At 40.3% G+C, this 12,049-nt stretch overlaps 1 non-coding gene and 1 pseudogene across 1 annotated transcript; one reads left to right on the forward strand and one right to left on the reverse strand.

The window, feature by feature from the left end:
• Positions 1-1,084: 1,084 nt before the first annotated feature.
• Positions 1,085-11,967, reverse strand: LOC140173144 (arogenate dehydrogenase 1, chloroplastic-like; annotated as a pseudogene).
• Positions 8,880-8,985, forward strand: LOC112761311 (small nucleolar RNA R71). Its single transcript, XR_003181711.1, has one exon. It is a non-coding gene; the product is annotated as a small nucleolar RNA R71 (small nucleolar RNA).
• Positions 11,968-12,049: the final 82 nt, after the last annotated feature.

The raw sequence follows: 12,049 nt of genomic DNA on the forward strand, positions 1-12,049 counted from the left end.
TGGCGATCACCTTCTCTTACCGAAGAATCATCTCGATCAATCACCCTCCCTTACCAAGGGGTCATATCGATATATTGTCTTTGGGGGTCACCTTTCCTTAACGAAGGATCGTTCCCTCAGTTCAATTTACAGACAATGTTATTTAGACATACATAAGTAGAGAATCATTTAAGAAGATATAACGACAAAAGGACATGTAAAGTAATGATACCATAATGGTGATAATGGCACAAGATAGTCATGTACTCCTTAATTAAAGAGATAATAATAACATATTGGCATTGGTTTGGACAGTCTAGCATCATATTTTTATGGCACATAACGAGAATAAAGCATATTAAATAATCCAACCAAGTTTATGGAAAGGCATGTACTTTTGGTTTAAAAGGCTTGTAAGATAGTAGTAACAATTATAGGAATAACATTCATCACAAAACACATAAAATATGCATGTACTCTTGATAAAAAAAAGCTTTAAACAATGATAGGTTTGCGTATCGGAGAAATTTTGATGACAAACATGATGTATGTGTGTAAAGGAAAGGAAAAAGAAGAATAATGCTATAAGACACACAACCATGATAGTAGGATAAGAACAACATAGATGGTAATAATAACAAAATACAGCATAATGCATGCCAAGCATAAAAATAACAAAATATAATTCCCTATTTTTTTCTAATTCCTCTTTATTGACTATAAGGTTGACTTTTGTTTTTGTACACAGAATATTTTTGTAGAAAGAGAACGGGGAGGATTAGTGTTTGGGAGGGGTGATCTTCTACCTATCGGTGTACCCCTATTTATATTCTGGTGGTAGGTGTGACTGGGGTATTTTAAATTCAAAAGAAGAGCGGTTGTTAGATTCCTATCCGTAATTTAAAATTCTAAGCCTATCTCCTAACTTGTGTTCAAATTTCAAATTGAATTTTCTAGAAGGGGTGAAGGGCAGTTGTTACATTAGCTGTGGCCGATTTTCTGAAAATTGATCTGGCCGACGGTGTTTGGTTTGTGTTTAGGCTCAGGAGGTTGCGACAGAGTTGAGAGAGCTGGCTCCGACAGAACAGTGGCTACACGACAGAGTTCAGAATGGTGGCTTCAAAGTTTGAACGGTGGTTGTACGATGGAGGGAAAGGAAGTTCGGATTAATCGGCATCGACTCCAGCATCAACCCTTCGGGAATCCTTCCAACGGTATGAGTAATGAAATGCAAACCGGGGGCATAACGGTCGTGATCCACGCGACTCATCTGCACCATCCTGTGACCTTCTCTGACTAATGTATTGGAGAACATCTCACAGTAAGAAACACAGTGATCCTCGTCGAGGATACTAACCTTCTCGAAGATGAAGGTGAGTCTGGTATATCCGTCAGGTGCGGACTCAGGTACGAACATCAGATGAGTGCAGAGGACGTTAAAATCGGAGGGGAGGAGCTCAAGAAGGAGCTTCTAGGGAAATTCTTTGACGGAGAGGACATCAATAAAGAGACTGTTGCACTTGAGGAGCTAAAGAAGGAGCATGAAGAGCACGCGCTCTGTTAAGATTATGGAGGAGAAAGGAGGATCACTTCAGAAAGCTCCTCCCAGAATTCATCGCGATTTTGGAAGAACGATACACCAAGTTTTTTGGCTGCAACAGAGTGGTCGGATTGGGAGTGAGCGAGGAGGTATGGCCTTGGTAGACTAATGTGGCGGCAGGGAACTGGCTGAAGTTGCCAAAGGCGACAATTGCAATCTTGAGGCACTGGGAGATAGTGAACTCCTTGTCAAGCTTTGGCTCGTAGTCAAAGTGCTGAGCGGTGTCGATGGCACACACGCGGAGTGGTTCGTAGGTGGAGGAAGATCAATAGGGATTCGATTTGTACGGTAGTGAGAATGTGGATGGGAGGAGAGAGTGACGGTTGAGGATACGGCGGATAGTGTAATCCGTAGAGTGATTGATTCGGTAGGAGCTCAAAAAGGAGCTTCTTGCGGAATTCTTTGACGGAGAGGACATGAATGAAGAGAGTGCTGCACTTGAGGCGCTGGAAAGGGAGCGCGATGAGCACGCGCTCGGTTTAGATTATAGAGGAGCAGAGGAGGATCACTTCGGGATGCTCCTTGCTTAGGTCGTCGAGGTTTTGGAAGAACGATACACCAAGCATTCTAGCTGTGGCAGAGTGGTCGGAGCGGTTGTGGGCGAGGACGGTGTATTCATGGCAGACTAATATGGTTTCAAGGAACTGTGCGAAGTTGCCGAAGCCGACAATTGTGATCTTGAGGATCTTGGAGATAGTGAACTCCGTGGCGAGCTTTGATACGTAGTCGAAGAGCTGAGTGGCACTGGAGACGTAGCATGAAGAGCACCCGCTAGGTTGAGAATATGTGGAGGAGCAGAGGAGGAATGATTGAATGGGCGAGGACGGTGTGCCCCTGGCGGACTAATGCAGTGGCAAGGAACTGGCCGAAGTTGCTAAAGCCGATAATTGCAATCTTGAGGCATTGAGAGATAGTGAACTCCTTGGCGAGCTTTGACTCATAGTCAAAGAGTTGAGCAACGTAGATGGCGTGCACGCAGAGGTGTCTATAGGTGGAGGAAGAGCAATAGGGATTCGATTTGGATGGTACTGAGAATATGGATGGGAAGAGAGAATGACCATTGAGGATACAACAGACAGTGTAATCTGGGGAGCGATTGAATGGGGTTGAAGGGTTGAGGGTTGCAATAGAGAGCATGGCTATTTTGTCGGCAGTTCTGAGTGGTTAGCCATGGCCGGTTTTCTGAAAATTGATGTAGACGACATCGTTTGTTTGCGTTTGGGATCGAGAGGTTGCAATGGAGTTCAAAGAGCTGGCAACGGTGGCAAAGTGGCTGCCCGACGGAGGTTGGAGGTTGCGACAGAGTTCAGGACAGTGGCTTCGAAGTTCAAACAGTGGCTACGCGATGGAGTGCAAGGAAGTTCATACTAATCAGCGTCGACTCCAGCATCAACCCTTCAAGAATCCTTCCAACTGTATGAGCAATGAATTGCAAACAAGCAACGTAACTGTCATGATCCTCGCAACTTATCTCCACCATCCTGCAACCTTGTATGGCAAACGCACTGAGGAACCTCTCACAGTGAGAAACACAGTACGCCTTGTCAAGGATATAAACCTTCTTGAAGATGAAGGGGAGGCCGGTCTATCCGTCAGGTGCAGAGTTGGGTCTAAACATCAGGTGAGTGTAGAGGACGTCGAAATCGGAAGGGAGGAGCTTCCTGGGTAATTCTTTGACGTAGAGGATGTAAACAAAGAGAGTGTTGTGCTTGAGGCGCTGAAGAGGGACCTTGAAGAGCACGCGCCCCGTGGTGCGGTATTTATAACCCACTAACTTACCGGCAAGTGCACCGGGTCGTACCAAGTAATACCTTACGTGAGTAAGGGTCGATCCCACGAGGATTGATGGACTAAGCAACAATAGTGTTTGATAGGCTTAGTTAGACAAACAAAAATTGGTGTTGAGATGCAATATAAAAGACATTAAACAATATCAAAAATATTGAAGAAAGACAAGTAAATACTTTGGAAAAAAATATGGAGAAGATAGTTAAGGTTTCAGAGTTATCTATTTTTCCGGATTAACTTTTCTTACTAACTAATTTAATTATGCAGGATTTAATTTATGGCAAACTGTATGTGACTAGACCCTAATTCCTTAGACCTTCCTAGTCTCCTCTAAAATTCATTAACTGCCAATTCCTTGGTCAATTAATTCCAATTAGAGGATGATAATCAATTTCTAGTTTATATGCCACAAAAACTCTAATTATCCAAGAGGTAAAAGGATTATATGTCACGTATCCTATTAAATTCAGATAATTAAAATTTAGGAGAAATAGTTTTCAAGTTGTTGTTCAGGTAAAGAGCTTTTCCAAGTTTTACAAGAACTCAAATAGAAAGAGGGTCATACTTCCGTTCCACCCAAATTCATAAAATAAAGAGCGAAAACAATTCTTAAATTATAAATCCACATATAAATTAAAATAGTAAAAGCAATAAAATTAATCCATAGAAATAGACAGAGCTCCTAACCTTAACAGTGGAGGTTTAGTTGCTCATGGAAAAGAGAAAATAAGGATTCAGGTAAAAATGTATAGAGTTCCAATCTGATGGCATTAGATCCCTTTTTATATCTAATCCTGATAAATTTAAAATCTAATATTTAAAATTAAACTTAAAATAATATCTTTTCCTAATTTAAGATTTGAATTTAAATTCGAATTAATTAAAATAATCAAGTCTTCAATGGATGGATGGGGACCACTTGATTTATCCATTCTGCAGCTTCTAATCTGTATTTTCTGGGCTGGAAACTGGGTTAAAACAGTCCAGAAATTGCCCCCAGCGTTTTTCTGCGTTTTCTGCATGTGGCGCATGTGACGCGTCCGCGTCGTCCATGCGTTCACGTCATTTGTGCATATTCCAGTCCACGCGTTTGCGTCAGGCACGTGATCGCGTCATTGTGATTTCCTCTATTCCGCGCGGTCGTGTGAGCCATGCGTCCGCGTCGGTATTCGCTGGTCATCTCCTTGGCTTCTTCTCTTTCTCTGCAGAAACTTCATCAAATCCATCCGAATGCTACCTAAAATAAATAAAATTGCACAAAACTCAAAATAGAATCCATAGTGGCTAAAATATAATTAATTCTTAATTAAATTCAACAATTTAGGTGCAAATTCACTAGGAAAATATAGGAAAGATGCTCACGCATCACAACACCAAACTTAAACTGTTGCTTGTCCTCAAGCAACCAAAACTAATATAAGCTTAGGATGTGAATTTGCATGAGAATGAGAGTTAGATTAAGCCCATGTCTTCTCTTATAGTGGGGTTTACAACTACAATCCTGAATAATTTTGGCATCTCACTTTATCATTTGAAGTTCAGAATGATTGGCATCCCTAGGAACTCAGAATTCAGATAGTGTTATTGATTCCCCTAGTTCAGTATGTTGATTCTTGGCCGTGACCCTAAGCATTTTGTTTTCCAATATTACCACCGGATACATAAATGCCACAGACACATAACTGGGTGAACCTTTTCAGATTGTGACTCAGCTTTGCTGGAGTCCCCAGTTAGAGGTGCCCAGAGTTCTTAAGCACACTCTTTTTGCTTTGGATCACGACTTTAACCGCTCAGTCTCAAGCTTTTCACTTGACACCTTCACTCCACAAGCACATGGTTAGGGACAGCTTGATTTAGCTGCTTAGGCCAGGATTTTATTCCTTTGGGCCCTCCTATCCATTAATGCTCAAAGCCTTGGATCCTTTTTTTATCCTTTGCCTTTTAGTTTAAAGGGTTATTGGCTTTTTCTCTGCTTTTTTTTTGCAAGCTTTGTGTTTTTCACTGCTTTTTCTTGCTTCAAGAATCAATTTTATGATTTTTCAGATTATCTATAACATTTCCCTTTTTCATCATTCTTTCAAGAGCCAACAATTTTAACATTCATAAACTTCACTATAAAAAATATGTACTGTTCAAGCATTCATTCAGAATCACAGAAAATACCACCACATCTAAGTAAGTGAGACTACTCTAAAAATTAAATTCAAACTCTCATGCCCTACATCTGTTCTTCTTTATTTTTGATTTCAAGTTTAGTGGGCAATACATGAGACATCTTTCAGAATTTAAGCATTTAACAGAAAAATTAAATTAGAACCTATGAATCTACTAATAAAGGATCATGCAATAAACAAAACAAAGTAGCAGGAAATCAGAACATACATAATAAAGTGGGAGGGAATAAAAAATGAAAGGAACTCAACCACCTGGGTTATCTTAGCGATCGTTTTATTCTTCAGGTTGTGCTCCTTTGTGAAGATGATTCGCCTCCCTTTGGTGCCATAAGAATAAACAGAAAACCCTTAAGCGAAGCGTCAACACCAAACTTAAAGGTTTGCTTGTCCTCAAGCAAATAAGAACTGAAAATAGAAGAGACAAATGTTAAAATGAAAGAAAAAATAAAAGGATAAGAGAATAAGAGAGAATTAGGATTGGGAGGAGAGAAAGAAAACTGGGTGGCGCAAGCGACGCGTTCGCGTCAATGATGCGATCGCGTACGTCGCGCATTCTTCATAATGACGCGTTAGCGTCAGGCACGCATCCGCGTGCCTTAGATTTTGTGCGATTCGCGCGAAGCCAGCTGCGCGCCCGCGTGACTTTCTGTTCGCATGGCTTGGGAGCCAAATTTTCCTACGACGTGTTTGCGTGACCAAATTTGTGCTTTTAGCACACTTCTTGCGTCAAGCCAGCACAACTCTCTGCCCAGACACCTTTTACGTCGATTCTTCATGTCACGCGTCCACGTCGATGACGCGGTCGCGTGAGGTGGCAAAATCATGAATGACGCGCATGCGTGGGGTACGCGTCCGCGTGGGCTTGGTTGTGCTAGAGACATCATTCTTGCGCCACTTTCGCGCAACTCTCTGTTTAAATTTATTTTTCACGCACACATGATTGACGCGTTCGCGTCAATGACGCTTGCGCGTCGTGTGTCTCTCTCTCTCTTTTTTTTTTGAAATATAGCTTGAGGTGTTCGGTTCTTGGAAGAACATAGCTGCATGATCAGAAAATTAGTAAGAACTCAATAAAAATAAAATAAAATAACTAAGAAAACTACTACTACTAAAAATAGCTAAGGATACGAAATTATCAGGTTGCCTCCCGACAAGCGCTTCTTTATCGTCACTAGCTTGACGGTCAGCTCCTCTAAGGAGGAGGATCATAGGGGCTCAGCTCTTCACCCCTTACTTTGAACTTCTTTCCTGTGTCTCCATAACGTAGCTCAATATGCTCCAGAGAGAGGATTCTGATTACTGTATAAACCCATGCTGGATTGCTGGTCAACACCACCTTCATTCCTGGGGAGAAACCTTCAGTGGGGATCTTTTTGTTTCTCCATCCTCTGGGTATTTTTTTCTTTTTGGGGAACTCCTCCTTGGTGGATGATGCAGTTCCAACACCAAACTTAGGTTTGATGTCAGGCGGAATTTTATCGGTTGTCACCACAGGAGGTTTGAGTTGCAAATTCTGCTTTGCATCATCAGGGGATTCTTGAAGGTTTGGATCAATAAGCTCAGCCTGCATGCACCTCTCTTCTTCACCTGTTGAATGTACATTTTTGAAGACATGAAAGACCAGTTGCTCATTATGCACTCTAAGCACTAATTCACCCACTTCTACATCAATCAGAGCCCTTCCAGTGGCTAGGAATGGTCTTCCTAGAATTATAGAGGCATTCTCATCCTCCCCTGTATCAAGAATTACAAAATCTGCTGGGAGGAAGAACTTACCCACTTTGACCAAGATATTCTCCACTAATCCGTATGCAGTCTTCATAGATTTGTCCACCATCTATAATGCTATCTTTGTGGGTTGTGCCTCTTGGATCTACAGCTTCTTCATCACAGACAAGGGCATTAAATTGATGCTTGCTCCCAGATCACATAATGCTTTCTCAAAGGTTGTACTCCCAATGGTGCATGGAATTTGAAAGCTCCCTGGATCTGGCATCTTCTTTAGTAAGTTATTCTGAATGATGGCAATGCATTCTTTAGTCAGGACCACTGTCTCATTTCCCTTTAAAGGCTTCTTCTTTGACAACAGATCCTTCATGAACTTGGCATAGAGAGGCATTTGTTCCAAAACCTCAGCAAAAGGAATATTGATTTGCAACTTTCTGAAGACTTCCAAGAACTTTGAAAACTGTTTGTCTTTGGTCTCCTTTTGAAGTCTCTGAGGATATGGCATTTTAGGCTTGTACTCAGGAGCCTTTGGCAATGTAGGATAAGTGTCAAGAGAATCTGGGAATGGGTTGTCTGCACGCTTTGGAGGGGTGTGCTCCACTTCTCCCTTCTTCTCCTCTGAAGCTTCCTTTTCAACTAGCTCTTCATTGGCCTTGGTCTCAGAGCCAGCTACTTTACCACTTCTCAATTGAATAGCCTTGCAATCTTCTCCTGGGTTCACCACTATATCCTCTTGAAATATACTTGCAGACCTCTCAAGTATTTGCTTGCTCAGTTGGCCCACTAGCACCTCTAAGTTTCTAATAGAGGCTCTGGTTTCTTGTATAACTTGTGCTTCCGTACTTGCCACTTGTTCACTTATTACGGTGATAGCCTTGCATTCCTCTCTTGGATTTAGAATTGTGTTACCAGGAAGGCTATTAGTGGTCCTCTGATCAATTTCATTAACCTTTGTGGCTAATTGACCCATTTGAATTTCCAGGTTCTTGATGGATGCTCTGGTTTCCTATCTAAAACCTGTCAATATTGCTTCCAAATCATTGTTCTGCTAGAAACTTCCCTGAGAACTATTGTTGAAGTTCTGAGGTCTCTGAGGTTGGTCCCTCCATCCAAAATTTGGGTGATTTCTCCATCCTTAGTTGTATGTCTTAGAATATGGATCATTGTTGGGATTCCTAGGGCCATTCCCCATGTAATTCACCTGTTCATAAGAAGGTTGAGCATAATCATGATTATCATTTTGAACAAAATTACCTGCCATGTCATAGGAGATTTCTTGGGGTAGATTTTGAGTGTTGATAGCTGAGACTTGCATGCCACCCATCTGTTGAGTAAGTAGATTTATCTGCTAAGACATAAGCTTGTTCTGAGCAAGAAGAGCATTAACGGCTTCCACTTCCAACACGCCTCTCTTCTGAGAGGTCTCAGAGTTCACAGGATTCCTGTTAGATGAGTACAGATATTGGTTGTTTGCAACCAATTCAATAAGCTCAATAGTCTCCTCTGGTGTCTTCTTCTTGTGCAATGAACCGCCTGCAGAAGTGTCTAGGCTCATCTTGGACATCTCACCCAAACCTTCATAAAAGATATCTAGTTGGGTCCATTTGGAGAACATGTTCGGAGGGCATTGCCTAGTCAGTAGCTTGTATCTCTCCCAAGCTTCATAAAGAGTTTCACCCTCCTTCTGTCTGAAAGTATGAACTTCCAACCTAAGCTTAGTCAGCTTCTTTGGTGGGAAAAATTTTGTGAGAAACTCAGTAACAACCTTGTCCCAAGTATTCAGACTCTCCTTTGGTTGGGAATCTAGGCATAACTTTGCTTTATCCCTCAGAGCAAACAGGAAGAGCATGAGTTTGTACACCTCTGGGTTCACTCCATTTGTCTTCACAGTATCACATATCTGCAGAAAATCAGAAATAAACTGATTTGGATCTTCATGAGGAAGTCCATGATACTGGCAGTTCTGTTGCACCAGGGTGACCAATTGTGGCTTCAACTCAAAGTTGTTTGTAGTTATAGGAGGCACCACAATACTTTTTCCATAAAGATCCGCAGTAGGGGCAGAATAAGAGCCAAGCACTCTCCTCTGTTGATCATCCCCATTCGAATTTACCACATTGGCATTAGCATTATTATTTGCCATAGTGAATTCTGCAGCCTTGCAAAGTCTTGCTTGTTGTAAACGTCGCCTGAAATTTCTTTCAGGTTCAGGATCAAAGTCTAAGAGATGTTCTTTGTCTCTACTCCTGTGCATACACAAGCAGAAAATAAGAAAAAAAAGGGACTCTCTACGTCAGAGTGCAGAGAAGTCCCTGTGAGGTAACCTGTGTAAAATAATAAAATAAAAATACTAAATAAATAACTAAAAAAAATTAAAAATTTAAAAGAAAAAATAAACAGAAAAATTAAAATAAAATTAACCGAGTGACACCAAACTTAATTTCAGAAAGTAAAAAAAAATATTAGTGCTATTATAAATATTTTTTTTAGAAAAAATAAATAATAAAGAAAAATAAAATAAGACTAATAAAATGTAAAAAGTAAAAAAAATTAATGGAAGAAACAGAAACAAAAATAAAATAAAAATAAAAATAAAACGGAACAATAAATCAGGAAAAAAATATAATAATAATAAAATAAAATAAAATAAAAATAAAAGATAAAAGGAAGTAAGAAAAAAAAATTTTCACGGGCAGGAAAAGGGAAACGAAAAAAAAAGGAAAATTAAAAAAAAAATTTTTGAAAAATAATAAAATAATATTTAATTAAAATTAAAATTAAAAAGCCTAATCTAAACAATCAAACAACTAATAGTTGTTAATCACAGTCAATCCCCGGCAACGGCGCTAAAAACTTGGTGCGGTATTTATAACCCACTAACTTACCGGCAAGTGCACCGGGTCGTACCTAGTAATACCTTATGTGAGTAAGGGTCGATCCCACGAGGATTGATGGACTAAGCAACAATAGTGTTTGATAGGCTTAGTTAGACAAACAAAAATTGGTGTTGAGATGCAATATAAAAGACATTAAACAATATCAAAAATATTGAAGAAAGGCAAGTAAATACTTTGGAAAAAAATATGGAGAAGATAGTTAAGGTTTCAGAGTTATCTATTTTTCCGGATTAACTTTTCTTACTAACTAATTTAATTATGCAGGATTTAATTTATGGCAAACTGTATGTGACTAGACCCTAATTCCTTAGACCTTCCTAGTCTCCTCTAAAATTCATTAACTGCCAATTCCTTGGTCAATTAATTCCAATTAGAGGGTGATAATCAATTTCTAGTTTATATGCCACAAAAACTCTAATTATCCAAGAGGTAAAAGGATTATATGTCACGTATCCTATTAAATTCAGATAATTAAAATTTAGGAGAAATAATTTTCAAGCTGTTGTTCAGGTAAAGAGCTTTTCCAAGTTTTACAAGAACTCAAATAGAAAGAGGGTCATACTTCCGTTCCACCCAAATTCATAAAATAAAGAGCGAAAACAATTCTTAAATTATAAATCCACATATAAATTAAAATAGTAAAAGCAATAAAATTAATCCATAGAAATAGACAGAGCTCCTAACCTTAACAGTGGAGGTTTAGTTGCTCATGAAAAAGAGAAAATAAGGATTCAGGTAAAAATGTACAGAGTTCCAATCTGATGGCATTAGATCCCTTTTTATATCTAATCCTAATAAATTTAAAATCTAATATTTAAAATTAAACTTAAAATAATATCTTTTCCTAATTTAAGATTTGAATTTAAATTCGAATTAATTAAAATAATCAAGTCTTCAATGGATGGATGGGAACCACTTGATTTGTCCATTCTGCAGCTTCTAATCTGTATTTTCTGGGCTGAAAACTGGGTTAAAACAGTCCAAAAATCGCCCCCAGCATTTTTCTGCGTTTTTTGCATGTGGCGCATGTAACGCGTCCGCGTCGTCCACGCGTTCGCGTCATTTGTGCAGATTCCAGTCCACGCGTTTGCGTCAGGCACGCGATCGCGTCATTGCGATTTCCTCTATTTCGCGCGGTCGCGTGAGCCATGCGTCCGGTATTCGCTGGTCATCTCCTTGGCTTCTTCCCTTTCTCTGCAGAAACTTCATCAAATCCATCCGAATGCTACCTAAAATAAATAAAATTGCACAAAACTCAAAATAGCATCCATAGTGGCTAAAATATAATTAATTCTTAATTAAATTCAACAATTTAGGTACAAATTCACTAGGAAAATATAGGAAAGATGCTCACGCATCACCCCGTTTAGATTAGAAAGGAGCAGAGGAGTATCACTTCGGGATGCTCCTCACATTAGTCATCGGGGTTTTGGACGAACGATACGCCAAGCTTTATGGCTGTGGCGGAGTGGTCGGAGCAGGAGTGGGCAAGGACGGTGTGGCCCTGGCGGACTAATGTGGCGGCAAGGCCGAAGTTGCCGAAGTCGACAATTGCAATCTTGAGGCGCTTGGAGATAGTGAACTCCTTGCCGAGCTTGGACTTGTAGTCGAAGAGTTGAGCGGCGTCGATAGTGCACACGCATAGTGGTCTGTAGGTGGAGGAAGAGCAATAGGGATTCGAGTTGGACGGTAGTGAGAATGTGGACGGGAGGAGAGAGTGACAGTTGAGGATACGGTGGACAGTGTAATCTGGGGAGTGATTGAAAGAGGTTGAAGGGTTGAGGGTTGCAATGGAGAGCATGGTTGTTTCAGTGGCGGTTCTGAGTGGTTAGTCGTGGCCGAATTTCAGAAAATTGATCTAGACGAAGTCGTTTGGTTTGTGT

The sequence above is a fragment of the Arachis hypogaea genome, chromosome 16 (assembly GCF_003086295.3).
Source record: "Arachis hypogaea cultivar Tifrunner chromosome 16, arahy.Tifrunner.gnm2.J5K5, whole genome shotgun sequence".
Classification (NCBI taxonomy): domain Eukaryota; kingdom Viridiplantae; phylum Streptophyta; class Magnoliopsida; order Fabales; family Fabaceae; genus Arachis; species Arachis hypogaea.